The sequence below is a fragment of the Etheostoma spectabile genome, chromosome 18, assembly GCF_008692095.1.
Source record: "Etheostoma spectabile isolate EspeVRDwgs_2016 chromosome 18, UIUC_Espe_1.0, whole genome shotgun sequence".
NCBI classification, from domain to species: domain Eukaryota; kingdom Metazoa; phylum Chordata; class Actinopteri; order Perciformes; family Percidae; genus Etheostoma; species Etheostoma spectabile.
In genome coordinates, this window is record NC_045750.1 from 23,292,697 (window position 1) to 23,309,368 (window position 16,672).

At 40.8% G+C, this 16,672-nt stretch overlaps 1 protein-coding gene and 1 long non-coding RNA gene across 2 annotated transcripts in view; both read left to right on the forward strand.

Annotated features, from left to right (window-relative positions):
* Window positions 1–16,672, forward strand: part of LOC116706702 (cholesterol 24-hydroxylase) — a 136,259-nt gene that overhangs the window by 27,287 nt on the left and 92,300 nt on the right. The gene's annotated exons all lie outside the window — the stretch shown is intronic.
* Window positions 15,261–15,857, forward strand: LOC116706512 (uncharacterized). The gene is made up of 3 exons (XR_004336257.1): window positions 15,261–15,288; window positions 15,626–15,701; window positions 15,772–15,857. It is a non-coding gene; the product is annotated as an uncharacterized LOC116706512 (long non-coding RNA).

Below are 16,672 nucleotides of genomic sequence, written 5' to 3' on the forward strand. Positions count from 1 at the left end.
CTGGAGGCCTTGTCCTGGTGAGGTTATATCCACATAAAGATAACAATAACAAACAGAGGCAGAAAAGATATGTGAATATATTATTCTGCTGTCTCAGCGCATTTTTTAAAACTACAGCTGATTGTACCACTCCTCTTTGTAGGTGATGTCAATACACTGTTGTCGAGGCCCCTTTTTTCCCTTTTTCGGACTGGAGACTGGCACAGAGCCATTTGGACATGTTACGTTTTTTTCTAATTTATAAGTTTCGATAACAACCTTTCATACGCTTTAAGGGATCAAAACCCATTAACTGTATACTGTTCCGTCCAATTTTAAAAAGCATACTCAATCCAAATCATCACGGTTCTTGATTAAACCCAAAATATGCTAACTTAGCTATTGTCTCGTAATTGTTGTTTAGTAGATGTGCCAAATTGTAATATGTATGTGTATTATGGGTCGGACTATATGTTTTTATTTAATTGTGTTATGGCACTTGACCCTATACAGTGTCATAGCAACCAATATGGCAAGGGGGGATACGGTTATTAAAAAGAAATTATGATATAAAGAGGCGTTGTTTACTTTATAGGCTGTGTTTGTGTTATTACATATGAGTCACATGACAGCGAGTCACAACACAAAGATGCGATCCATAAACTCCCGGGATATCATTCAAAACTTAAGTTTTGTTTAAAAAAGTAATAAAATATTTTAAATTTGACTAAAGAGACAATTTTTGTTTGCATTGTATCACATCATTTCTGAGACATAATTGTACAGCAACATTTGGAATTGTTACAGCTCGAACTCAGGTCAGTGTATATATGTAGTTTGTAGGTATATGACGGTGTACCCCATTGACAAGGGAATGTAAAACTGGCTTGCTCAATACTGGTATGAAATTTCATGTGGTATTGGTGCTGACTTCCAACAGATGTGGACAGCTGTGAGAAGTGGTCAAAATGTAAGAGTGAGTTCCTAGAGGTACTCCACAGGTCATGTGTCTGAGCTGCCCAGCTGCCCCGCTCCTACCCCCTCGAAGGGGTTGGGTACACTGTAGGTCAGTGTCTACGATGAGAAGCATGGCGGCAGGTCCGTTGGCCGTACCACCCCGAACGCCAGCGGCCAAGCACGCCGACATCTACAAGCGTCAAGCGCGTGCTGCATGTACGCTCAACACTTTTCAGCGATTCCTCCACTCTTGCAGCGCAGCATTGTTGTTATGGTGAGAGGTCCGTCGGCTGATCACAGGGGGAAAGTGTGCAGGCCAGCGAACCTGGCATCAGACAGAGGTCTCACCCTGAGCTGCACTTTAAGGTGGATGTGCTGCCTTGGATCTGTGCAAGGGAGCTGGAGTCGTCCATGCGGTGGCGGCCACCAAATATGGACTGAGCTGCCAGAAAACCCCCATGAAGAGGTTCATGAACGAACTGGAAGAGGCAAGGGGTATGAGGGACCACAGCCAAACTATTACTTCGCGAGAGTCAGAAGGGCCCAATCCTAATTTGAGAGGAGAATGCCTACTTTAAGTCATGACATATTACATTAAACCATGCATCATACATTATTAAGTTGAGGAATTGCAAATTTACACAACGCACATTTGTGGTTGGGAGATTTGGGGGCATAAGGTATGAGAGGAGTGTGGCTGTTAAGTTAGGATTTGGCACAGTGTCCTGATGTCAGGCTCAACTGAACGATACAAGAATGGAAAAAATAAAATGCAGTGTTCTCCTATCGCTTGCCAACCTGTTCACATCTGGCGTACATTGAGCTCTCTCTCTTTATATTGTTACACTCTCCGGGTGGGGTAAGCTGATGTCTAATACTGGCTTTTTGACAGTGTCCTGGAGCATTGTGATTGACAATAGAAAAAAATGGTAAGCATCCTGGTTATGCTTCTTGTAAGGTTTTCCATTAGGAATGTATGACATGTGGATGGTTATTTGAGAAACAAACACATGCATGGAAGAGGCAACAGATCCCAACGATGCTGCAACAATTAATATCCTTCAGGTTTTTACAAGGTTTAAGGGGAACAAGACAACGGACACGGTAACCCAAAAGTGCCACATTTATTCACAGTAATGTGGATTCCAGCCAAACGTTTGGGACACTAAAATTAGTAGATTAGTGGGTTGGAAGAATTTGGGATCTCAACCAGAGAGGTTAGCTAAAAGGAGTAAAATTCTGCGTCACTATTGAGAGTTGCTAGTGAGATGAATGGATAGTAAATTAAGCAGCAAACAGCACATTTGATTTCAAATGTTTTTGTCACACAGGAGTTTATCACATTTTCAAAGCCATGAAGATATATGTGATCTGGGTGCCAAAGAGTTAAACATCAGACTGTTGGTGCCGTGTAAATCCAGCCTCCTAAGTCTCTACGGTGCAAAAATAGGAAAAATGAAGTGTTCAGTGAGTAGATGCGGAGCTCATAGATCTCTACAATGTTTCAGGGGGACCTACGGACATGATTAACAAATGTGTTCATTTACCTCGACAGCAGAGCACCTTTGGAACTAGCACAAAGTGTATTGGCCTAAGGATTACTTGGAAGGTTTTGGAGGTCTAACCAGATTGTAACTGATGAACGATCATGTTTTTTGTGCAGTTTCAGAGGCCGTGGGGAGACCCTTATAAGTGATAAACTGTTGATGCATGTGTGTAGTAGAAAGTGTCATTGCTGCTTAGGGCTTAGGGTCTTTTGGTTTATGTACAGACTTGATTGCATAGAAAGGCCATTCCTACTCAAACAAACACTCCTGAGAAGTCATGTAGTTGGAGCCCTTACCCTGGCTTACAACTTAAAGGCAACATGGAAGTGGTCACATTGGGAGATACTTAGGTAAGTGCAAAGATTGGAATAACCTCGGGTAGGTCATGTTAAATTACATTTAAAACCTTGTGACTCCAGGAATTGCTACTTTCTATCCAGTCTAATTCTATGGATGTTCGCTCCAAACCTTTTTTCAGGAATTCGGCTCCAGAGTGTAAAAGCAAACGCATTACATTTTGGAACACCAATTTTAAAGGAAGGCACTTTATAAAGATATATCAAAATGTACTCAGTTTGCCATTGTGGGTGATAGTGTATTCTTGTGAAGGGAAACTCGCCAGCAATGCGCATGTTTCTATGATAGTGCATATATCAAGTGTTCGTTGAGGAAAGCAGGATATTTTTTGTGATTTCTGAATCTAGTATTACATTACGGTGTTGTTACAGTATTTATTTGGTCTGTTTGATTTTTTTTTAAAGTTTGCTGAATATTTGAAATGTCTCATACTCATGGGGCACCTAATCTGAGAAATGAAGGCAACCCGTTACAAAGGGAAACCATTGCATCATACACTTCATACAGCAACATCAAGGTCTGTGCTTCATTCTACTTGTACTGCAGTGCTCTATCAATATGTTGTTGCAATTATGCTGAAGAAAAATATATAAGACCTTGCATTCTCATCTGACTGTTTAATGGTCGTTCTTTTTCCACCAATTTAGATACTGTGCAGGGGAGCCAAGCATGCATGGTGTACTCTCCGCAAAATTCCTTAAAACTCAACTGAGTAGTTTCTACTCGTTATTGCAGACATACCAAACTTTTCCTACCGTTCCTCTTGCAACAAGCAGGTACAGTCAGCAAGCATTCCTCTAAAGTGCAAACATGTCACTTCCTTCTTTGCAGAAAACCGGCCTAAATATTAAGACAGCCAATAGGAGATAATGTACTAAACCTATGTGTGACAGACCATTCAGGCTTCACCTTCAAATAGAAATAAAAACATACATGTCTGCAAACGTCCTTCATCCAGATATTAGCAATGAAAAATCACAGTGTTATTAGGCTGCAAATGAGTTGTTGTATCAGCGCTTACATTCGCAAGAATCGACAGGCTTTTGTTCTATAAAATGGGAAATAGTGAAATATCACATTTTCCAATGCCCATTTATCCAACATACAGTCCAAACCAATAACATGGCATTTTGGGAATAAGGCTTATTTGCATCTTGTGAGAGATGTAAAGATTAATAAACACTCTATGTCGGTTTGGTACATATGAAACTACAGCCAACAACCAGTTAGTTAGCTTAGCACAAAGACCGGAACCGTGGAAACAGCCAGCCGGTCCATCCAAAGGGAACAAAATTGGCCTGCCAGCTCCTCTAAAAGTCCTAATTAACATTTTAATGTTAAACACAATATTTCTTGGCCAGAAGAGTAACTCTCACCAATCAGCTTTAGCTGTTTGTTTAGCTGTTTCCAGTCGTTGGTGCTAAGCTAAGCTAACCACTGTAAGGCAAAGCGTGGTATCAAATTCTCATCTAACTACCCAACAAGACAGGAAATCCCATCCCCCAAAAGTCAAATCCCTTGTAAAGTCTTTAACAGTCAAATCCAGAGTCAGACCCTTAAAGGAAGTCCCTGTTTTCAGTGATGAGTCCACACAGTAGGTCTGGTGGAAGCTGTGGGGCTCAAGTTTAATAATCTGTAAATACCATTTGTGGTTTATGTGTTAGTGTCTGCCTTGATGCGAATTAGTGCGTAGCATGGGCTCTAATTATCCTCTACGTACCTTTTCCGCATCAACAGATCCTGAACACAGCGACGACAGGATTCAATTAGCGTCATGCATGAGATCTATGCTAGCACGTGTGGCAGCGAGCCAGTTGCCGTTCCCTCGGTACTCAGTTTTATCGCCTGTGTTCTAAACCAACGTTTGTTTTCTGCATTTTTCGTCAGAATTCTGAACAACAAACCACAGCCTTTTTTTTTTTTTTTCTTTTTAAACCATACCTGCTTCAGGAGTACAAATTGTGTGTCTGGTGATTCACAAGAGGGACACATTTTCGTGATGATGATTTTCAGCTGTGGTGGGGACTAAAGTTTAAGTCCAAAGTCAAGATAAGAGAGAAGGCGGGGTGGCTGTGCCAAAATCCTTTAAACCGGGTTCCAGAAAAGACCAGCTGGATGTCACAATGACACAGAAGGTTCCACAAACCAGATGAAAACAGTCCTATAATCCATAGATGAAACCTCTGAAGCCCCGGCAGCCTTCACTAACAGCGCATCCTGTCATCCGTCCCCATTGTGGGTCTAGGTTGAATCTATTCTTTCCTCAGTTGTCTGGCTTACTTACTCTTTCCAGAGGATTAAATAGCATGAGATTAAGTTCAAAGGTTGGGGGAATGCAAATCCATAGGCTTAGGCAATCCAATCTCCATTTAGACACTTAATCTGTAGGTCATGGTGTCATCCCACTTGCTGGGGAAAAAGCCGCTTTGCATTCAGCAGTAGAACATAGGTACAAAGTTGGAACACAACAATTAGACAAAGGATTACTAATCTAATGTGCATAACTAGCATCCATCCATCCATCCATCTATCACATCCATCACCATCCATCCATCCGTGTGGTGAGTATCCACTGTGGAAAGCCAAGGAGCTTGGTAGGTCTACTACGGTCCTTCAGTGACTCCTAAGTGGACTACAGAGGATGGTGAGTGGCGGGAAGCCAGACACATGTTGACACATGCTGCGCGAATAAACAAGATAAATAACCGCAGATGTGTGGTCAGATGAGAAAGCAGAGAGAGAGAGAGAGAGAGAGAGAGAGAGAGCAGAGAGAGAGAGAAAAGATGAGAGTTGAGAAACTTAAAAGAGAGGGGAGGTTTCAAAACTCCGTGGCGAAAAAGATGTTATCTGAAATATTGACTGGAGCAAGGGTTTCCGGGCGGATGCATTTTAAAGCGGGTGAATAAATCTCCAGTTTCTGGAGGGCATGTGTGTCATGTCACGAGGGAGTGCACTGTGGTTACACAGAAGCCCATTCAAGCCCATTGCATTTCAATTTAGCGGATATGTTCACGCACAAAATGTGAAAACTGGATTAACCATACCATCTAAGAAATTCTGAAGGCACGCTCCCCCGTGCACTTCACATTTCAGCTGGTGAGCGTCGCACGTGATGGTATTCATCGGTTTAGTTTATAGCGCTGGTGGCCATGCCTGGCGCCAGCGCTCGGCGGGTTGCAGATCTGTTTCATTTGTAGGCTGGCAGGAACATGAGAATTTCCTCTGGGTGTAATGTGGCCTGAACAGCATGCCTTCAAGTCCCCCCCCCCAACCCCAACCCCAACCCCTCCCCTACCCCCACACACTTCCTCTTTCAGATACACTTGGTCTGAGGGTAACCCCAGACCCCCAACATACCGCTCCCCAGAGACTGACAAGGGTCACTGGCCATTATGGACACACACGTCTTGCATTGAAGGAACAAACCATGCGTGTGTGCACACACAAACCCACACACACACACTTCTTCACGCTGCTCCGCCTACATGACTATTAGAATGCCAGTGGATCTAGGGATTTAGGTTATTATCTGGAGTTGACGTATCCATTCCTGACACAGAGGAAGGCCTTGTTCTGACATGGTCAACAAGACTAATCTCAAGTGGAGTCCCCACTCATAAAAAGGCAGAACATCCAAGAGTGGGATGGAATTTAGTTTTGTAAGTGTAGGCCGAACCACCGCGAACTTGATCTCTGTTGTCATTTTCGCCGTAACTGGACTTTTAAAGATCTATAGTTAAACAGGCGGTCAAGCTATCTGATGTTTCTGCGTTTTCAGTTAGATGAATGAGACGGAGTTATTCCAGTTCCCCTGTTACTTTGTCGGCTATGTATGGGCAGCGCCAGGGGATTTACTGGACAAATCAACTTTTGACCTGAGAGGGCTATAGAAAGAGTATCATCAAGAGAGTAGTAGATTTCTCCTCCAGGGACCATGAATGTCTGTCCAAATTGAACCTCTGTTGTCCTGGGTCAAATTTGACCCATTTTAAAACATCAGAAAATGGGGTTCTTTCAACAAAATGTCCAAACAATGACATGGATGGTTCCATACAACGCTCTAATAAATCAGACATAAATCAGTTCAATACTCGACTGAATGTGTGCGTTTTATTCAATGTTATGGCATTTGGACAAAAAAAAAAAAACAAAAGTTGAAAAGTGCAAAAATGACAAAAAAGCTTAAAAATCATAAAAAAAAAAACTGTTCCAAAAAAAAAAACATTTGACCCAAAAAAACAAAGTGACACGGTCAACAGGAAGACAACACAAGGGTTAAGGCAATCCGTCCAATGGGTGTTGAGATATTTTATAAGCCTGGAGCAAGTGGGACTGAGATGTACATTATGGCTTTCACTTCGCGTACAGCTGTTCTAGTAAGGAACAATATATTCTTGTAATGGAGTGTCAAAAATGTCTTCTTCTCTTCTGCCCAGTACAGGCAAGTGTTTTATCAAGCAAGAACAATCTCCAGCCCCATAAACCCAAAACTGACATCATATACCCCAGAGGAGTCGGAATAACTGACCTTCTTGTGATGAACCAGAGCCTTCTTACAAACTCGTGTTTGTTTACTACCGTCAGTGGCGGGTTCTAATTCTCTTTCTCTTCTCTCTCTCTCCGCTCCTCTGTCTCTTGATAATATAATCAAAAGGAGAGCCAACACAATACCTTTGGACGTGAGAGGGGCCTGCAGATCCAGTTGGACTGAGGCGGCAGACAGCAGCCATAACACATCAAACGGCCCTCCGCCTCCAGCACTTAGACCGAGCCAAGACCCGGACAAAACACGATGCTCCTCTTTTAAGATAAGAATGCAGACAAGCTGGGAGATTATGCGAACCCTATGTACAGGTATGAAGTGGCCGCAGTGGTACAGGTGGATGGATGGTAGCCAACACTTGAGAAAGAAAAGTGGTACTTTGGTCAGAGAAGGATTCTGGGATCCTTGGATAGTAGTTTTTTTTAAATGTGCAGGCATGTTTGGACATTAGAAAACCCGGAAATAGTTTTAGTTTTCTTGTGAGTTTACAGTTCAGTGCTGCAAGAAAGACAAAACAGGGACATGAGAATAAAGGGGATTAACCATGTGTTTTCTGCCCGTCAACCATGAAAAAACCCATTTTGGTTCAACATTTTATCACTTTTCTGACCTTTTTGTCACTTTTTACAGTTTTCAGCGCTTATTTTGACAGCCCACCTTTTGTGACACACATTTTTTTATTTTGTTTTACTGAAAACAGGTCCCCAATTTGACCTACGGACACACATGAGGGTTGAGAAACTGACATGGAGCACCCCCCTGGTCCCATGGATAGTACACAGGCTTCAGTGAACACTGGACACATAGACTGTATGTATTATTATACAACGGTCTGTGACCGACCTCAGACTTCGTCTTTATTAACCTTTTGGATGACTTGAAATTCCAGCAGCAGCTTACAAAAAAAGGTTTAAAAATGCAGTATAGAGGAAAAAACAGTGCAAAAATAACAATAAAAATGTAATAACAATAAAACCTTTGGCTGTAAAAAAGCCTTTACCCTAAATTATCAGTTAAGAGCAGTTAGAGTGTCCGATATGTATGAGAGTAGATTATTAATTACTTAATGCACACAACCTCATTCAAGATAACAAAACTTCATATTTGAGGATTACTTTTGTCACATTTCCAAAAAAAATGGAAGCACATTTATTAGAGGTTAGGAAGTTATTTCATCAGCGCTTAACCTTACGCATATTAGTATTTTGTTCTAGAAAATGGGAATGAGTGAAATATCACATTTTCCAACAATCAGTCCAAACCATAAAATAATTCAGTTTTTCCATCATACCTTTATATTTTGCTTCAACCCCCCCCCACCCAACCCCAAAGTACCGACTAAAGACTATCAAAATGTTGCCCAATTACTAATCAGTGAATCACCCAAATGTTTTTGCTTTTTTGTCATAAGTCGATCTGCAGACGCCAACATGAACACAAACTTCTGATTTGTCGTAGAAATCCGGTTTACTTCACTGGGCAGCTGCCCGTCCTGGCCTTTAAAATTGGACTGAGTAATGCACTACATGCATTTTCACCCAGAAGTGATGCCGGTATTCTGTGACTCTGAAATACAGCCGTGTAAAAATAGTCCCATAGTGTGTGTGATATCACCACTGTCGGGTGAGAGGAAGCGCCGATGAGTGTGTGTCATTACTGTAGGCTTTCATGTCAGCCTAAAGAAGGTGAGGGGATGAGTGGAGAGGACATGTGAGCTTGTTTTGGGGTTACCTGTAAAGTGACAGCAGTACAGAGGCTTGCATAACTACACACCAGGCTAAAGTTGATATAAAAGAGGAATAAAAAAAACATCTTTTGGGAAATTGATCTTAGCCTTAATTCAAAAATTAGAAAAATCCAACCTCTAAGGACACCAATTTTCTTATGAATGAGTAATTGTATTGTTCAGAAAAAAAATATTTCATTAAAATACAGGGGGAATAAGTATACACCCCCCATGTAAATTCCCATAGAGAAGGCAGATTTATTATTAAGGCCAGTTATCATGAGTCAGGATACTCTGCATTCTGATAACTCCCCCCCCCCACCATCATCACACATACTTCACCATACTAGATTAGGCATGGGGAACTTCCCATAAGATCATCTCCAACGCTAAATCAAACCATCTTTAATCTATTAGTAACTGAAATAAAACATGCCAATCTCTAGTGGTGAAGGCTATGTGATGATGGGGGTGGGATTTACCTTAATTCCAAGCCAAGGGAACTATCAGGATGCATAGTATCTGATCCATGGAAATAACTGGCCTTTAATAATAAAATCTGCCTGTCTCTATGGGATTAACATAGGGGGGTGTATACTTATGCCCCCTGTATTTAAGGAGACAAATATTATTTATGTCATTATTCAATCCAAGCACAGAGAAAGTTCACACCGAAAGGTTGAACCTAGATTTTTGAATTAAGGCATAGGACAATTTCCAAAAGATGTTTTTTTATTCCTCTTTTAATCAACTTTAACATGGTGGGTAAGGTTGTTCTAGCCACATGCTTGATTCTGCACACAAGAAGTGTATTCACATAGCTATAATCAGTCATAAATAATATTTTTTACATATGGATGGACTGTATTTTCTTCTACAAAAGGGAGGCTAACGTGCCAGGGAAGAAAAGGGGGGAATGCATCAGAATGCAATAATTTAGGCTGTTTTTTAACAATAACACAGCTGATTCGAAATGGATCTTGGGCCTTTCGTGCGTGCTTTGTCACAGCTTTTAGCCCCTTTCAGCAATGCAGAGTGTGTTTACCCTTGATGTGTGTTCATATATTTACACGAGCAAACATAAGGCACATTTTGATTCACAATGTCCCTGCATCACTTAGCCTGTCACTTGTGTATGCATCTCTCTATAATTAAGCCTAGTGGGATCAGTGTTGACGCAAAACAATTATTGCAGTGCGCCCGGAGACGAGTGTAATTGTATAAACCGAGGGGGGGGGGGGGGGGGTTCTGATGTGTGGAAGGGCATCTATCTACGGGTTCTATGCCTCGATTGGCAATACTTGTCCTATTTTCAGTCTGGAGGAATTCACTTGTCCTCCGTGCTGAAAGTGATTGGTGACGGATGAACTCTGAGGTGCAAAAGCAGTACAATTTTGGTTAAAAGTTTTGAAGGTTGAAAAACTTCTAAACCCACTGACAAACTTAAATCGACACCCCGTTTTCATATAACTGAAAGGTGCAGTTCCAACATACCTCGCTTAATTAAGGAGGAGGATAGTGCAGAGAAGTTCTGAGGAAGACCTTCATGATAGGATAACATCCTACCACACTTGATCGTGTGTTGCTCCGTGTCCAAAGATTAACACTTACTTTTTTTTTCCATTTGACATTACTATTTTTTTAAAATTCACTATACCACCTACTACCACAGTTTTACCATACTTGTTGGAGTCATGTCAACAACCCTCAAAGTTAGATCATACCTAAGATTTGAGTCTAAAGCGAAATTGTGAATATTGAATAATAGTTAAGATAGAGGAACGTAGTTGAGGGATGGTTTGGTCACGATGCTGGTTGAGGAACCATTTCAATTTACACCCGAAATTCAATGAAAGTGATCTATTGAATTTGCAAGCACGTTGCATGGGAATCCATCTTTTTTTTGTGGTAATTTGGTTTAAAAGAAGCCAAATTTCTGATTATAGACATTATTAAAATGGGTCAAATGAACCTGAGGATAACAGGGGGTTAATTGACAAAACAGCCACTTTAAAATAGATGGGAAGAAGGCAGCTTTTGGTGCCCAATTTCTTAAGACCTATCAATAAACTCATAACTAATCAGGTCTAATGTGCCTTTACTAAAACTGAGTGTTCTAATGATGGCTCTGTGTCTATAGGACTTGATAAAGCTGAAATACACAGAACGTAGGTCATTCCGATGCAGTTTTAACAAAGGTGTTAATTTGACTGTGGGCATAAACATATAAACTCTTCTTTGTTTCTCTGTTATCAGTATAAACAGTTTCATACAAAAATACTTTTTAGTGTTTGGCATGTAGCAGCATTTGCATGTCCGTCACCGATAGAGACTGATATGATACCGACATAACTTCCTGGTGAGGTGAGTAGGCTACTTACAAGCTCGTGCACATGACTGATTTGCTACGACATGTTGGTGTAAAGGTAGGGTTAAAGCTAACTAATTAATATAGCCAACTTAGCTGTTATAAGCTAATGAGCAATAGTCAAACCTGGAACGGCTAACGTTACAGTTGGTGTAAAGATGTTCACCTATCAGAAATCATTGCACGTTAGTAATAAAAAAAAAATGTTTTTTTAGTAGCAGTTTATCAATAACGCTACAGGACGTCCACGGTTAACAGAAATTCCAGGTTAAGGCGACGAAAAGATATTGCGTTTTGAAAATGAATGGACCAGGCAGGCCCGCCGAGGATCGAACTCGCGACCCCTGGTTACAGACCAGTGCTCTACCACTGAGCTATGGAGCCCGAACTTGCAATGATATGAGTACAAGAATTATTTAATGTGTGAAGGTGATTCGGCATCATTATGACGCAGTTGTCAACAGCCTGACAGACAGGACTTGGACTAGCTTTCTAGCGTTCACACGTGCGACAGTCTATTGAGCTTGATGTACCAAAATGTACTTTCTATGTCATTTGAGCTGGACTCTTTGTTTCGGCTCTTTCTGATATTCATATCGTCTATTGGTTATTGTTATTGTAAACACCATTCATATGAAATATGAACCACATACCTGGGCCACCGAGAGACAAGTAAGTCAACGTCAAATTCATGGTTTGTCGTTAAGTTTGTCTAGCGCTAACTTTATTTGTTTCTTGTCACCTAGCGAGCGTAGCTAAATTATTGGAGTTTTTCACATTACCTGGCAAATTTTTCTTTTTTCGTCCACAGGTTGCTCTTCGGACATTACAACCTTTTTTAAGGGAATGAGTAAAGGCGACAAACATGACGACACGTTTCGGAATGGTAAGCACAATATGTTCATGGATTTAAGACAGAAGTAGCCTATGTGAATATTAAAACTAAATGGAAAAATTTAAATTAGAACAAACGCCGTAGTTCCCATGTTACGTACCAGATATAAAAAGTTGCAGCAAGTCTAAAACTTGACCCAGGAACATGGCTGCCAGGTGTTCTGTTCTATTCCGGAGTTAGCAGTCAGAATAATCTATGTTTGTTCTATGAGGTACGTTGAAACTGAATTGATGGCGTGGTTTCAGTTTTTCTGCAATGCGGTTCTATATCTGCTGAAAGACGGATGTAGTGTAAACCACAGTGCTTAACCCGGGTGCTTAATAGTTACTGTAATGATAATGTATGACAAGTCATTACAGGCAGAGACTAGGGCCTGTCTGCAGATAAAACGTTCTGCATTACGTTGCAGTCCTTGTGACTGCCCAGAAGCGAACACGTAAAAACAGTACCTTATAGAGTTATAAACCACCAGTTGCATAAGTATTGACAATCAAAACATGAAGTTTAAAGCGTGCATCATGAAATGCCACTAATTTTTCTATTGTCCTTTGGGTAGCATATATCAAAATTTCAAAAACACCTTGTCAATATTTTTTTATTTAAACAGCCAAACAAAAGTGCAACAAATCGGTCCAGAGATACAGAAGTCACACTACACACAGGAACAGGCATTTTCCACAATCTCAAAGTTTACTCCAAAACAAAGAAATGAAATACTAGAAGGAGCGAGCACCACAAAAACACAACAGTAAGAAACGATGTCTGCAGCTAAAAACACCTTGTCCTCAATATTCTTGTCATTGGCTCTGTTTCAGGGATACTGATGTCCCCAAGATCGAAAGATAGATTCTACAACAGACATTCAGCCTGTTTGGTCAAAGGTAATTTGTCAGATCAGATTAGTTAACTACATATTTTTCATACAAACAGTGGAATCCTAATACTGTGAACATGTAAAATTTGAAACTGACAACAAACTTGTGTTTGTATGTGTATTATCAGCCCTTGTGTTGGTTCCCTTACTGTTTGGGATGCGAATCATTTATAAACTTATATAGCTATTTTGAATGTTCATGTTCTTTTCAAGGTTCCTAGGTGATGCCTGGTAACAGCAACAGATCAGAGAAGTGGTATAAACAGCGGCGCATCATGGACCCGCGCTTCCAGCCTTGTGAGTTATTTAATAATCACAAAGATGGGCACCACTATTTGCTCATCCTTCATTTAATCCCGTGTTTGCATCATTGTAGATCGGTTTAGATGTGGGTATCTTTTGCTCTTGTTTCTTTGGAGAACATTGTCCAACTATATATATATAATATAATAAGGTGTGTGTGGTGTCCGCTAGTCACTTTCTAAAACTACTCATTTCCAGGTATTTGAGAGGTCTAACCGTGCATCTTCAACGAGAAGAGGGAAGAAATGCTGACTACTCTTACAGATGTCGGCTGAATCAACGACAGAGCCAGCAGCTCAACCTCATGAACTCTTTTACCCTGATGTTATTGCTAAGGTATTGTGCTATAGCTGTTTCACGTCTTCACAGCAGTAATGATCCAAAACGTTTCCTTGTATGTGACAAAAAGCACCAGTTTGACAAAAGTTTTATATAAAAAGTATATATATAAAAAGGTATAATGAAGTTGTAACTAGCTTATTTTCCTCATAACTCTCAGGTGCATTTGGAGTGGAGTTTAGACGCAGAAGGATACATCGCTTTTCCCTAACGCCATTGAGACATGTCTGAAAGGGATGATCTACATACAGGGGAAATCCTTCTTTGAGGTATTGACTTCAAATTGTAAGGTTTGTGCGGTGGGTGATGATGTATATACCGATCCTAAATCTTGCGTTTCCAGTACAAGCTGAAGCAACCGACCATTCGTAAGAAAGGAGGGAAGCTTGCCCTGCTGCGCACAATGGAGCTAAGTGGATTAAGGACCGAAAGACTGCCATGCAAAACGGCGACGACGTCCCCAAGGACATCCTCACACAGATCCTCAAATCAGCTGGCACAGGTTGGTCCCTAACGTGTGATTAGATAAGAAGAATTTGGAAAGATTATTTGTGGCGTTTCAGGTTGTGCGTAAAACTCCACGCTGTCGCTACGGTGTGTGCTCCTACTACGTTGTGACCCTTTCGGAGTTCTGTTGTCGGGGTTGATGAAGTGTTTTTGCACTTTCAACGCAAGAAAGCCGGGGGGGGGGGGGGGGGGGGGGGGGGGGGGCGGTGTGGTTTCCGGAGGGTTAATTGCAAGACTTTTGTATACTGGGGCTTTTGGTGTGTGTGCGTCGATGGTGTGTGGGGAGGGTGATAGAGTGATGGAGAAAGGAGAGAGTGACAGCAATTGCTTTGGAGCAAGTTGTGACCTAGAGTATAGTGAGAGAAAAATAGTGTCCCCCTGTATATGATAGCGTGATATGAGATAGATATTGTCTTAGATTTTGGATATCGTAATATCGAATTTGGCATAAGTGTTGTTGTACCCTGCTTTTAAATACTGCATTACAGTAAGAGGTCATTTTATGAACTTACCAGAATGTTGTAACGGTTTCTATATTTTACCTTCTTAGTCCTTATATCCCATTACTGCCGATATTTATCAAAATCATCATTGTGTTTATATTTTGTGGAAGACCAGTACATCACATACCATATTGTTGCGGTGATCGATTATCGAGATATTTGTCAAATATATTGTGTATATTTGATTTTTCTCTAGACAGGACAGGCGAGTTAATATGCATATGTTACATTAGGTCAACTTTCCGTCCAACATGGATTTTAATGTTACAAATTAAATGATAAGATAACTAAAATATTGGGTTACGTTGAATTCTTTCATTGTTATTCCAGGAACACTGACAAAGAAGACGAAGAGTGATGTTGGACAATTTTGTGACATTTTTATTGCGGGTGAGTCTGGTCGTCTTGCTTGATGTGTGAAATATGACCACACAGAAGCTGAGCTGGGCTTCAAGTGAGGTCAAAATGTTAAGGGACACTTTCAGTAAACATATTTCCCTTACCTAGAATGTCAGCTACCACCAGTTTAGGTGTGGAATTCTGAACAATATGGGAGTTTAAAAATACTTTGCAATTAATGACATAGTTATTCACAAAAATCCATGCTTTAAATATGGGTATAGATCATCACCACCACTTATTTAAGTCCTACTTTTTATTGGGTTTTTGAGAAACTGTCCTTTAAGCTGACTTTGGGGTTTTGAAGGTAATGGTTCTAACATTTTAGGGCAAGAAACAACTGCTAATCAACTGGCTTTCTGCATATAGGAACTCGGGAGGACATCCTATGACATTCTGGAGAAGTAAGAAGCAAAAATGAAAGTTATACTATGCTTTGAATATGGTGTTCTTCAGTTGGGTTTTTATTCTCAGAGTGAAGAAGGAGGTGGATGACGTTGTTGGGATGAAACAGGGTCAGTATGATGATCTGGGGCAACTGGTCTACCTCTCACAGGTACGTGGGAGTTAGGATGAAGATTGTTTAGCCTCTTAGGAGGGAAGCATGTTGTGAATACTGGACTCTCCAAGTTAGTCTATATGATAAGTGTTCTTGATTTCAATTAGAAATGGCTCAATCTACAGAGACACACTAAACGAGATGTTCCCTCTCTAATGCTACTAATTTTACCGAATACATTTTATCTTTTATGTAATTGACTAAAGATCCCACTGTACCTCCTCCCAGGGTGCTGAAAGAGACTTGAGGATGTACTCGACAGCTCCAGGCACATCTCGTGATCTACCCAAAGACATTGTCATTGATGGCACCACGTACCTGGAGGGTCTCATGTTTGTGAGTACCTGTGTCAGAACCCAAAAAGGTTTAAATTAGTTTTTTATGTTATTTATGTACAAAAGCACAATGGCACCTATCACTTAACAACTGGTCACTGTTTGACAGGTGAGGTTGAGACAGTAGCGCTTTCCAACCGAAGGGATTTTGCAGTTCAAGAACATAACGTTCCTACCGTTCTACCAGTTCTTACCAGTTCGATGGCAGTGGAATGCAATGACAAAACCGGATTTGGGGGAGATAGTGAGCAGAACTGGTAGAAGTGGACTGTTCTCCTTAACTACGGTTGTTGAAAGAGGCAAAGCTGCACTTCTCATACAATTAAACCTTCGACACAAGGTACATTCATTTTAACAAGTTCAACTCTGTAATCTCAGACTTTAAAGAGTTGAATGACTTCTCAAAATTAAAAAAAAAAATTCTCCTGGGAGAAGGAGACGAGGCATAGCTTGCTGCCCATAATGTATCATAATGTATCAA